This window comes from Vidua chalybeata, chromosome 4, assembly GCF_026979565.1.
Source record: "Vidua chalybeata isolate OUT-0048 chromosome 4, bVidCha1 merged haplotype, whole genome shotgun sequence".
NCBI lineage: Eukaryota > Metazoa > Chordata > Aves > Passeriformes > Viduidae > Vidua > Vidua chalybeata.
The window spans coordinates 16640366-16651405 of NC_071533.1; the positions used below are offsets into that span (position 1 = coordinate 16640366).

General features: G+C 43.2%; 1 long non-coding RNA gene across 1 annotated transcript; it reads right to left on the minus strand.

Moving 5' to 3' along the window:
- Positions 1–2366: 2366 nt before the first annotated feature.
- Positions 2367–5490, minus strand: LOC128787205 (uncharacterized). Its single transcript, XR_008430610.1, has 3 exons — positions 5416–5490; positions 4742–4862; positions 2367–2451 (listed from the first exon to the last, which is right to left on the minus strand). It is a non-coding gene; the product is annotated as an uncharacterized LOC128787205 (long non-coding RNA).
- Between the last annotated feature and the right edge of the window lie 5550 nt (positions 5491–11040).

An 11040-nucleotide genomic window follows, 5' to 3' on the forward strand; every position in this document is an offset into this window, starting at 1 on the left:
GGGGTAGCTCAACCCTCTAAATATAAATCATGCCCTCTTTCTCTTAGAAATTCTGCTACACCCATGAAGCACTATCACCACCTGAGGTGAAATTTCACCTCATTTCATTAACAAAGCAACCTGATTTACATCCTTTTTTTTTTTTCCTGGAGCTGTGTAAGAATGTCAAGACCTGACCTACTCTGAACCTGCTCCCTGAGGGACTGAGTGCCATTTTTTCTTACTGCAACTTTAATCTCTGAGATGAGGAAACAACCACCAGGGATGTCAGTTTTATGGTGTATTGTGGAATGATTTGAGACAGGAAGCTCCTTTTCTGAGATGAAAAGGCAGTTTTCTACTGAGTGTCCGAGGCCAGCTACAGGAAAAGGGTTATTAGCACAATAAAAATCACCAATGATTCACAACCATATTCCAAAGCCAGAAACAGAATCTGGATTTATGAGCTGTAAATGTTCTTGGAGTGAAAGGAAACCCAGCATCCTTTGGCTCTGTCCCTAGCACTCTACCATATTTTCTTCTGGGAAAACTTGCAATAAAAATAAAATGCATAAATGGGTATAGAAGGACTGGAGCTGCCCTTTCTTTTCACGTAGGGTTTGCAGCTGGGTATCATAGACAAGTGTCCTCTTTAATTATTATTATAAGCCAGTACAATATTCTGCCACCACATTCTGGCAATTTCTCACACCCCAAAGTCTATCCATTCACCCTGAGGAAAGTTCTTGACAGAAACATCAGCTCATGCTAAGAAAACTGGCACAGGCAGGCTCCCTTCCCTGGAAGTTGAGCTCAAGCTGATTTAGGGACACCTGGGTATCCTGTCAGACCCCTGGCTCATGAGAATTGCCAAATTAAGCTATTCCCCTCAATTGTCACAAGTGCCTTATTTCATCTGCAGCCTTGATTGCCCCTTCAAGTGCACCAGGGAAGCACTTGCTGTGCACATCAAGCAGGAAGATGGAAGAGTGCAAAACACAGATCTAGGGTGATTATCCAAAAATCAGACTGCTGAGAAATGCAGCATAATATCAGTTCAAGTGTCACTAAAAGAGAGTTATGAGTCTAGTCAGGCAAAACACTTGATAATTACTTATAATTTTCAGTGTTTGGAAAACAATTTCCTGGCCAGATGTTTTCACATTGTATCAGACGTGTCCCTCCCTGTCAAGTGTGCATTTTCCCCAGTTTATGATTCAAGGTGTTAATCATATCCAGTCTTTCAAGATGATTACCTGGTAGCATTAACATACAAATGCATAGTGATTATCTCTGCTTTTCAGAATTCTTTGCATTTTGCACAAATGCAAAGGAAAACAAATTTAAAAAAGAAATCAGTCTCCTTCAACTTGCATGAAGCCTATTACAAAATGAAATTACTATGAATTCACAGTCTATGAAAATTAGGTATTAATCAACTTCAAAGTACAGAAAACTTTCACCTGAGCTTGAAAGTAGCAACACAGAATTAGAGTCTTGCAACAGGCTGGAGCTGACAGACATCACTGTCCCATAAAACAAACACATTCCTTACCTCCAGGAATCATCCAGTGCTTTCATATCCTATTTATCAGACTTACCAAGTGCTGAGTATCTGCAGCCATTTCTGAGGAATATAGACCAATTTACAGTACACAATCATACAAAATTATGACACTATTTTAGAGTGAGAGGAAAATACTATCAAATCTCCAGGCTTCTATCACAAAAGAGAAAAAACAATGTAGTTAAATTGGATCATGTTCAACATCACCTGAATCTAAAAAAAAAAAAATAGAGGTTATTTACAAAGGAATTTGATAAAGGCAGTATGATGGGAATACATCTCCATTTTCCACTAATTTCACATGAAGTATCTAAATTTGTTCCTAGTGCATTAATACAGTCATTTTTCTATGTCTGAATTCATTATGTGTTGCTGCTTAAAGCAAACAGGGATCATCACAACAACAGCTCTGTGTGGAGTCACTGCTAGACACGTTTATGCAAGATTTGCATTTTGAACTCTTGTCTTGTTAGATCTTTGAATGAGATCATAAAATAAACTTTTATGTCCATAGCATAGTGTCCTGTATGAGATATCCAAATGGCTCATGACAGGTGTTCCAGAGGAACAGAGCACAAGTCTCCTCCACTCCCAGCAGCTATCAGTGGTGAATCCAAGGGACCACAGCCTAGGCAGGAACACCAAATCCAGATTTACACAGACTCCTCCCTCTAACATGGCCCAATGCCTTGGCTAATTCCTCGCGCTGTGCTCTGCACATTGCTCTTGCTTCTGTTTTTCTGTTGGGCCTTTCATGTTACAGCATCAGGGCTGAGTGGTTTAAAATTAAATAAATTCGATTACTTTTTCAATCACTGCGGTTCATTTTTATTTCTTTATCCTTTGCTGTCATGGCTGATACTCCCCCAGTCCTTTTGACCCCTTCGCAGTTCACAGCTCTGGTACTGAAAGATATTATTTTCAAAGAAAATGGGAGAAAAAGCCAGAGGGAAACATCAATGCATCCACATTTCCCTTTGTTTTTCCTCACTAAACTCATACATATTGGTACTGCAGACTAACAAACAGCTTCTCTTATGAGGCAGGAGCCAGGATCACCTATTCCAGAGATCTTCACTATTATCTAAACACCTGGGCTCAATAGCAGAACTGATAAATCATCAAAAGCAGCAAATTAAGGGAAATGTTTCTCTAGGTTCACAAGAAAAAACATAAATGGCAAAGTTTATATGAATTCAATCACAAATGAGTTGCAGCAGTTTGCCAATAATATATTAGTCCTGATTTCACTATGATGACTGCATCTGCTCCTGCTCATGTCTAGTGCTGCTACACAGTTTGCTTCTTCTCACTTTCCCTGCAAGCAATGCCAACTTGGCTGCCAAGCCAGACTTCAAGCTCCAGTGGCACTGATGACTCCAGAATTTTTGGGGTGAGGTGCCACCAGTGTCATCCACAACTCCCAGAAAACCAAACTTGTGCCTAAACCACTCTCCTATTCTTGTGTTCCAGGCTGGTTCTCAGAAGTTAAGGTAAATTCCTGGTACTTTTGGCCCTTTGCTAGTAATTTGCATGAAAACAGGATGTCACTTTAAATTTTGCACCTCAGAGCCTCATTAAACATAGAAAATGCTACTGAAAGAAATGCCATAAAGACAGTAAGAGCCAAAAGAATGAATCCTGCCTTTTATTCAAGCCACAGACAAAAGGATTACAAACTTCATGATGTGAAATGATGTCTGCACAGAGTAGGAATGACAATTAAGAGCTGGGGAAGGAATTTATATCCAACAGGCACAGTGATGACTGTCTAATGTGTTCAAGCCTACATTCTTAATACATCTATGCATTTAGTATTAATTTTACTTTTTTCTGTATCAATTCCAAAATTTATCTATACACATCTGCTTTTCTTTTTCTTCAAATTTTAAAGTCTAGCTAAAAAATAAAGTCTATGCAGAAATTGCACCAAGCTTTGCCCCCAATGACTCACCAAAATCCCTGAACCGTTTAGGAAAACCTGCTCAAAGCTTATCAGCCCACAGCACATTCTCTCCTTTTAAACTACTTCTGGTGCAGTGGTCTACTGAGTGTGGTCTACTGAGTTATTACCTTAAAGACTGTATCTCCAATGAAGAAGACTAACTTTGGCTTGGCTATAAGGCTTGCTGATTGACAAGGGAAAAAAAAAAACCCACAGTGCTTTAAGGGAACAAGCCCCCATCACTGCCTTTCCTAAACCTTGTTTACTCTTCCTGTGAGAGTTCCTAGAGGTAAATCAGCATCCAAGGAAAGATTGAAAGGATTTTTTATAAAGGTACCTCAAAAGAGGAACCACTGGCCCAGCATGTATTCCTCATTCTCCACCTCATGTTCTGAATTATGCATCTTTTATTCCATATGACTTTGCTTTAGTTCTAAGAGCAGTATCATGTAATAAAATAGGAGGCAAACAACCTTTAATGAGCTCCATTTTAAAGGAGTAATTGTTTCAGCACAGAATTTGACTTACAATTTCAAGCACATTAATCTATACTGACACATGTTGTTACTCGAGATATTTTTCTGTTAAAACTTTACTGATTATTTAGAAGCAAGGAAGCAGAGTGTTATTTCTGGAAAATTAGCCATCTTTCAATACCAGCTAAGAGAAAGTCCCAACAAATGTAACTGTTTGAGGAGTAATTATTGCACTTGATGTCTATTTTTATTGCAGGACTACATGATTAATGGAGCTATCATGTTCTTAAGGCATTCCTTGGCATGCTCCTGTGAGCTTGTTCAGATAATGAGCCTTAAGAGATGAATGAAGCATGTCCTGCCAGATCTGCTGGGATGATTTCCTTGTACCATAACCGGAGGTTATGAACTATTCCAGCTATTCCTGAAACAAATCTGTCTGTTCATTAATCACATCCTGTCTCACACTGTGTGAGAGCCATGCCAAAGAAGAGAAGCACATGACAATAATGCACACACAGCCTCAAACAACGTGGACTCTTCAGCTGTGTGGGCTTCCCCAGCTGAAGGAAAGCTGCACACAAGATGTTGTCAGCCCTGAGAGCTCTGCTCCACAGGGCACTGTGTGCAATGACCAACACACCACAGATCACCTCAGAGAAAGCCAACAAAACTTACCTGAACCTGATCAACCATTTTCCAGGATCTTGGGAGCAGGACTTCTGCTGGGACACAACAAAGCCCTCCAGCCATTGTCCTTTCCTGTGGGCTTACCTCAGAAAGAGTAGGTGCACACAGGACATTGTGGCATCACTGCTCAAGGAGTAAAGTTCTGCTCTGGAAAGCAGCATCAGGGTGGTCAGCTGGGTACTCCTGTCAGGTTTTCCTGCAGAGACTAAGTCAAGAGGTCATTAGAAAGCATTTTTAAAATAGAGGAATTCTACAGCAAACACAGTGTACTTTTAAAGACTGTCTAATTTGTGGGTGGTGGTGTAGTGTTTTGGCTGCTTTTTTTGTTTGTCTTTCTTCAAAACATAATCTGAACTGTGACTTCCCTGACTCAGATATTGCACCTAAAGCCACGTGGACAGAAGGCACTGCCCAATAGCCTTTGCTGTCATAAATTATTTGGCAAACCCCTGAAATGCACCTGCTGATACCAGGACAGTATTTGGATGGCTTTAAACAAGTGTGGAGATAGACACAGTGAGAGCTAAAACTTGTGCCCTCATGGTCCCTCCGTACCTACTTGTGGTGGTGCATAGCTACGCAAAAGGGGCAAAAAGCTTTGTGAATCTGGAGTTTCGTTTCTGTATTTTTCTGTATATTCATCCTTCCCCCTGAAGCTATTCCCATTGGATTTTACCTATAATGTATTCAGACTGGACACTGTTTCTATTGGTTTTACCTTATCACCTATGTAGTCCCTATAAAAACTGTAACCAAACCTCCGCTCGGGGTCACTTGTCCCTGCGGCGTTCGAGCAAATACAACTCTCTTCGAACTGCAAACAAGCGTCCTCTCTGATCTCTTTGTCTCGGTCACAGTAGCGCTCGCAGAACAGCTCTGTCTGTATCACAATGAACAACAAAGGTGTTTGTTGCTCCCACCGGCCGCTCCCGGAAGCCACTGGTCGGCGCCCCGGGAAACAGGAGGCGTGTGGAAACAAGGAACAAAGGCAAAAAGTGGCGCCCAACTCGTGGGGCTGATACGGCAGCTGTTTTAACTGTGCTACAGATAATGCTCCGGCTCTGAGCTTTTCCAGACACCTTTTCCACCGCCGTCACCACGGGAGACAGAGCCGCCAGCACCGCCGCTGAAGAGCCACCGGCGCCAGAGTCAGCCCGGCGGGGAAAAGCCCTCGGACCACACCGTTCATGGGGGGTTCACGCCACTCATGTCCGGCTCGGCAGCACTATCGCCGCTGAGAAACAGTGCCAATTTCTGTCTGGTGCTGCTATCAGCGGGGGAAGACACAGCTTCCACACACCCAGGAAGATGGCTTCAAATCCAAGGACCGCTGCTGCTGTTTTGTTTTCCAAAAGTCAACGGTTTGGTAAGTTTCAATACTAGCGCAGGAAGGGCCCGGCTAGGGAATTTACTGGGAGAGGCATCCACATTCCCGGAGAGGGAAAGGGCCACGCAGCGCGCAGCAGGGGCGGTGCCGCCGCTGGTTTTTAGACCTTTTGAGGGTTTTTTTTGCTTTTTTTTCTGCAGTGGGTGGGACTTTGCTCGTGGGCAGAATGGGTGGTAAAATGTCCACACGGCAGAAAGAGATTTATAACCAAGTAAAAGGAACCCTGAGAGAGTCAGGAGAAAGTTTTTCTAAGAGTTTTGTGAAACAGTTTATTAAGTGGCTAGTTTTAAGCTTTCCAAACGCATCAGCTCAGGATGTGAGGCAGAAGGATTTTTGGAAGCGTGTTGGTGCAGTTTTAACTGAGGGCACGAAGAAGGGAGATCCTTCAGTCAAAGAAGGCTTTATGAGGATCTTTTTGTTAGTTTATGACATTGTAAAAGAAGGTGCAGACAGTCAGGAAGCACGGGAAAATGAAAAAAGTCCATCTGCTTTACCTCCTGTGCCTCCTTTGTCTCCTTGGTCTGAAAATGCTGATCGCTCTGTTGAAACCTTCATTTCTAACCCCTTTCCTGATCCTTCTCACACGGCTCACAGTTCTGGCTGTTCCCAAAAATGCTGTACCCCTTCTAACCCCTTCCCACACCCCCCACAGGAAGACCCGCCACAAGATGGCGGCAGCCACGTGGCGGGGGTCTTTGTTCCATCACAAGATGCCCAAAGCAGCGCAGTGGGGACTTTTACTTCCCAGAATCCCTTCATTCCCTCCCCCACGCCAGCCCCAGACCCACCCCTTCACCCACCTTTCCCTTGTCCCGACGCCTCCTCCTCTCTTGCGGCACAAAATGAATCCCATCCCAGGTGCTTTGCATGGCTCCACTCACAGCACCACCCTTCCAGGTTGTACCCACAGCTCCACCCCTCGAGGATGCATCATCCGATTCCACCCCGCTCCACATGCAATCACCAACCTCAGCCATTCCCACACAAGCCCCACCCTCCAGCCACCGAACCCTGCCCCCTCCCCATTTCCCATGCCCCAGCCTCTGGTTCCCATGGCAATGGGAAGGGCGGGGGAACCGAGCCCGGGAAACAGAAAACAGGCAGGGATCCTGATTCTCTGTTCCTGGTTCTAGTAACCTACAATGCAAGGGGACAAAACCCCAGATGGGAACCCCTTTCGTATGAATGCATAACGGAACTCTGCAAAACAAAACGTGAATTTAGGCAGAAAAGCAAATTTTTTAAGAGAATTTTAAAAGCAACTTTCAATTCTAACACCTTGGTCCCTGCTGATTTAAAGCATTTGTTCAGTTGCTTGCTTCCTCAATCAGAATATAAAATGTGGGAAAGAACTTGGAAAAGGTTGGCAGGAGACCTTCTTCCAGAAATTTTGCAGAGTGCCGATCATGCCACAGATATAGAGGACGGAGAGATCACCCTAGAACATCTTGTGGGTGAGGGTGATTGGAACCAAGCTCAGAGGCAGGCAGAAGGAATTCCCAAACCAGTGTTAAACCTGACAAAAGATGCAGCAGAGCGGGCATTTCTTAGTACACCTCCTAAGGAACCTGTAATACCTTATATCACTCTCAAGCAATCTGTTACAGAGCCATTCATGGATTTCGTTGACCGAGTGAGAGACAGTCGAGAAGAGGGTGGAAGGGCAAGAAGCACAAGAACAACTCACATTAGAAATTGTCACCACAAATGCAAATGAGGCCTGTCGGCGAGTTATCATGGCACTTCCAGCATCCCCTCCACCAACGCTGGATCAGCTCATTGAGGAGTGCACAAGAAAAGCCACACTAATGGCAGAGGACTTGGTGAAAAGGCCTCAAGAAAAAGTGGTTGCTCTGACATCGGAGCACTGACACCTACTGACTGAAGGAGAAAGAGTGCAGCAGAAAAGCCACCCCAGCATCTACAATAGCAGCTCTGGGCTATTCATCACTAATACCAGCAACAGATGCACCAATTACAAGTGAAGCCCTATCACCTCCTGGGTTTCTTTTCCATGTTGTCATGAACAGAGCTTTAGATTGTCCGAACAAAAAGGATAGCTTGTGGTACAAGCTGTAAAATTTCACATCACTGTCACATCCAATGAATTTAGAGAGAAGCATCCCTGGACTGCAGTACACTGCAAGAAAGTCACCGGGAAACAACGTATTCCTCCTTTTTTCTCTGATGTTTCTCTGATGAAAACCTGGTTTTCCTTTCCCTGTTGCTATTCATCAGATGCAACGGCTTGTCCATCTTATTTTGTACCATAATATTTTGACAGGCTACAGGTTTTTGATAGTCACATGGTAATTAGGTATACTAGTTTTCATTTGCAAAAGAAAATAAATCCCAGAACAGCCAGCATTTCTTATAACTTGTCTCTTTTTGTTCTATTTCTTTTATTTGTCAAGCACAAAACAAAGACCAAAACTAGATTAAGATAATTTTCACAGTTTGTTCCAGCAGAGCAACAGCAAGTTATGATGCTTTCTCTCAGTTCCTAAATACCCAGAAGACAGGATTTGGTCCTTATGATTCGTTGTTATTGTTTAGGGTTTGGGGTTTTTTTTAAACAAGAATTAAAATCTGAAGGATTCATTTGAACAAAGAGGTTTCCAAAACAGAAACAGTTATTGTAAGGTTAACTGCAGAGGATCCTGATAAAGATCAGGGAAACTGGATGCAACAATTACAGCTCATATCTTGACTGAAGTCTAGGCCAGAAACAAAAAACTGGAATCTTCTAATTAGACTGCTACTTTTGCAACAAAACCATCCTATATTGGTGCTTATTAAACAGCAAAGTCTGTCCACACCAACTGAATGAAATAAATTTCTAACACCTGAGGAAATAAATAGAGGACAGGGGAAATGTCTTCCTGTTCATTTCTCAGCTCATTGGGGGATAAGCTTTGCTAGAAACATTTTTGCAATAACAGGTGTGGCTTAGTACATGATTTATTATGATGCAAGGGAATGCACATCTAAGTTTACACCAAGAATTAAGTCCAATATTATTGGATAATTAATGTGACATTGACAGAGCAGCTTGCTGTATGCATACATTACTTAGCAAGCCTGAAATAAATTCGTCCTTTTCTGATAAGCAGCTGTGCAATAAATCACAGAAGGAATTTTGTATAATTCTGCAAACTACAACTTAAGGACTGACAGCATTAAATCAGGTAACTCCTAGCTCCCAGGATCCAGGCAGTTTTCCTGATCTGGGCATGGCCCCTATTGGAATTTAACCATGGCAGGCATCTAGGCCTAAACACAGAAAATCATGGCACCATACAGGCTGCCACAAGGAAAATTCCCTCTGTCCAGCCCAAACCAGTACAACCTCACACACACATGGTGGCAAAACCTCTCAAACAAGTTTGTTTCAGCTCTGAAACCTGAACAGCTGAGACCTCCCACAACAAGAGAGACAGGCTCAAGGAAACCAACCTCTCCTGTACTCAAATGACAGACTCTGGGGGATTTTTAATTTTTTTTTGGTGGGGAGAAATAATGCTCTGAAAAAGAAAATATGACAACAAAGACATGGAAACATTGCTTTCTTTTTGTAATTGACAGATGACTTTTCAGTAGGCTGCCCTTCAGCATCAAATTCTTCGACTGAAAAAGTAGTAGTGAGGTGCTGGAATCTTAGCAAGTTTTTCAAAGACTAAAACCAACAAAACAAACCAAAACATTAGCTAGAAAATAAATCAAGCTGCATCAGTTCTAGAGGGTAAAATAAGACACATCTTGTAGTGTCTGGGGTGGACACTATGAGAACACTGTTTCTGTCACTCCTTAGAGCAGGGACAATCAGGATTTGTCACCAGAATCACTTCTCAATCAGTACTAATGTGCCACGTGCAACACAGACCATTAGGAGGAGAATAAACAAATGCTGGAGAACATCAGAGAGCTGCTGTGTCAAGCTGCCTGGAAGGCTCATGTCTTGTTTTGCTTTGAACAAGATCACATCAAGTCTGCTTCTAAGCAAGCAGAAGTTTGGGTGTGCTTGTGGTCACTGTGCTCCCCTTAGGTTCAGCTCTGCCCTACACAAACACACACAGTGCAGAAGGTAAAACTGAGTTTATCACACATTGGTCCTCCCTGAACTACCCCAGAAAAAACACTGCCACCACGGGTTTTGTTTCTGGCACCGTGTGCCCGAGCACAGGAAGCCCAGGGCGGGGTCCAAGCAGGAGGCAGGACCCTGCAGCAGGCTTGGAGCCCCGCAGCCCCCGCCAAGGCCGGGTAATTCAGGAGCTGGCAGGAATTGGGAACAGCCCCGCTGCTCCCACTGTAAGTACCCGGCACTGCCGCCCAATGTGTTGTAGCTGCTGACAGGTGACAGAATAATTTGTCTTTTATCCAACTCCAGCACTGAGTTATTGCGAGCTGGAGCTGTTTGTGGCCTAGAGGGAGACATTGGGCCTGAGTTTCATTTGCTGTTATCAAAGGCAAGAGGTTTATAAAAGTTAATGAAATACAGCCAGCAAAGAGCCTGCAGAGGGTCTCCATCTCAGCAGCAGGAGCACACAGATGCCTCTGGCTGTTACACAGGGCAGCAAAAAGGCACCAACCTTTCCAGGCTGTGATGCCATAGAAAATACTGAACATTTTCACTGGAACTGCTGTTTTTCCATCATTTGACTAACTGCTACAGCTGTTAATTTTCCTGTCATTTTTTAATGTTTTAAGTCATGCCCAGCAAGCTTATAGAACAGACACTGAAGACAAAGGTCCAATGCTATTAAATATTTTCATGCCTTAAGAGACTGCCTCAAGCAGTCCACGACTACAATTGGCATACTTCAAAATCTGCAGTTAAAGATGTGTCCTGCACCAGCCTGTTGTTAGGGAGATGGTCTTTACCTAATGAATAAGTCACATGTGTACTCTGACTAGAAAAAGTCCAAATCATTTCCAAAAAACTTTGACAGCTAAACATTTAATCCTATATAAGGTAGAGAAAGTCATATAATCCTAG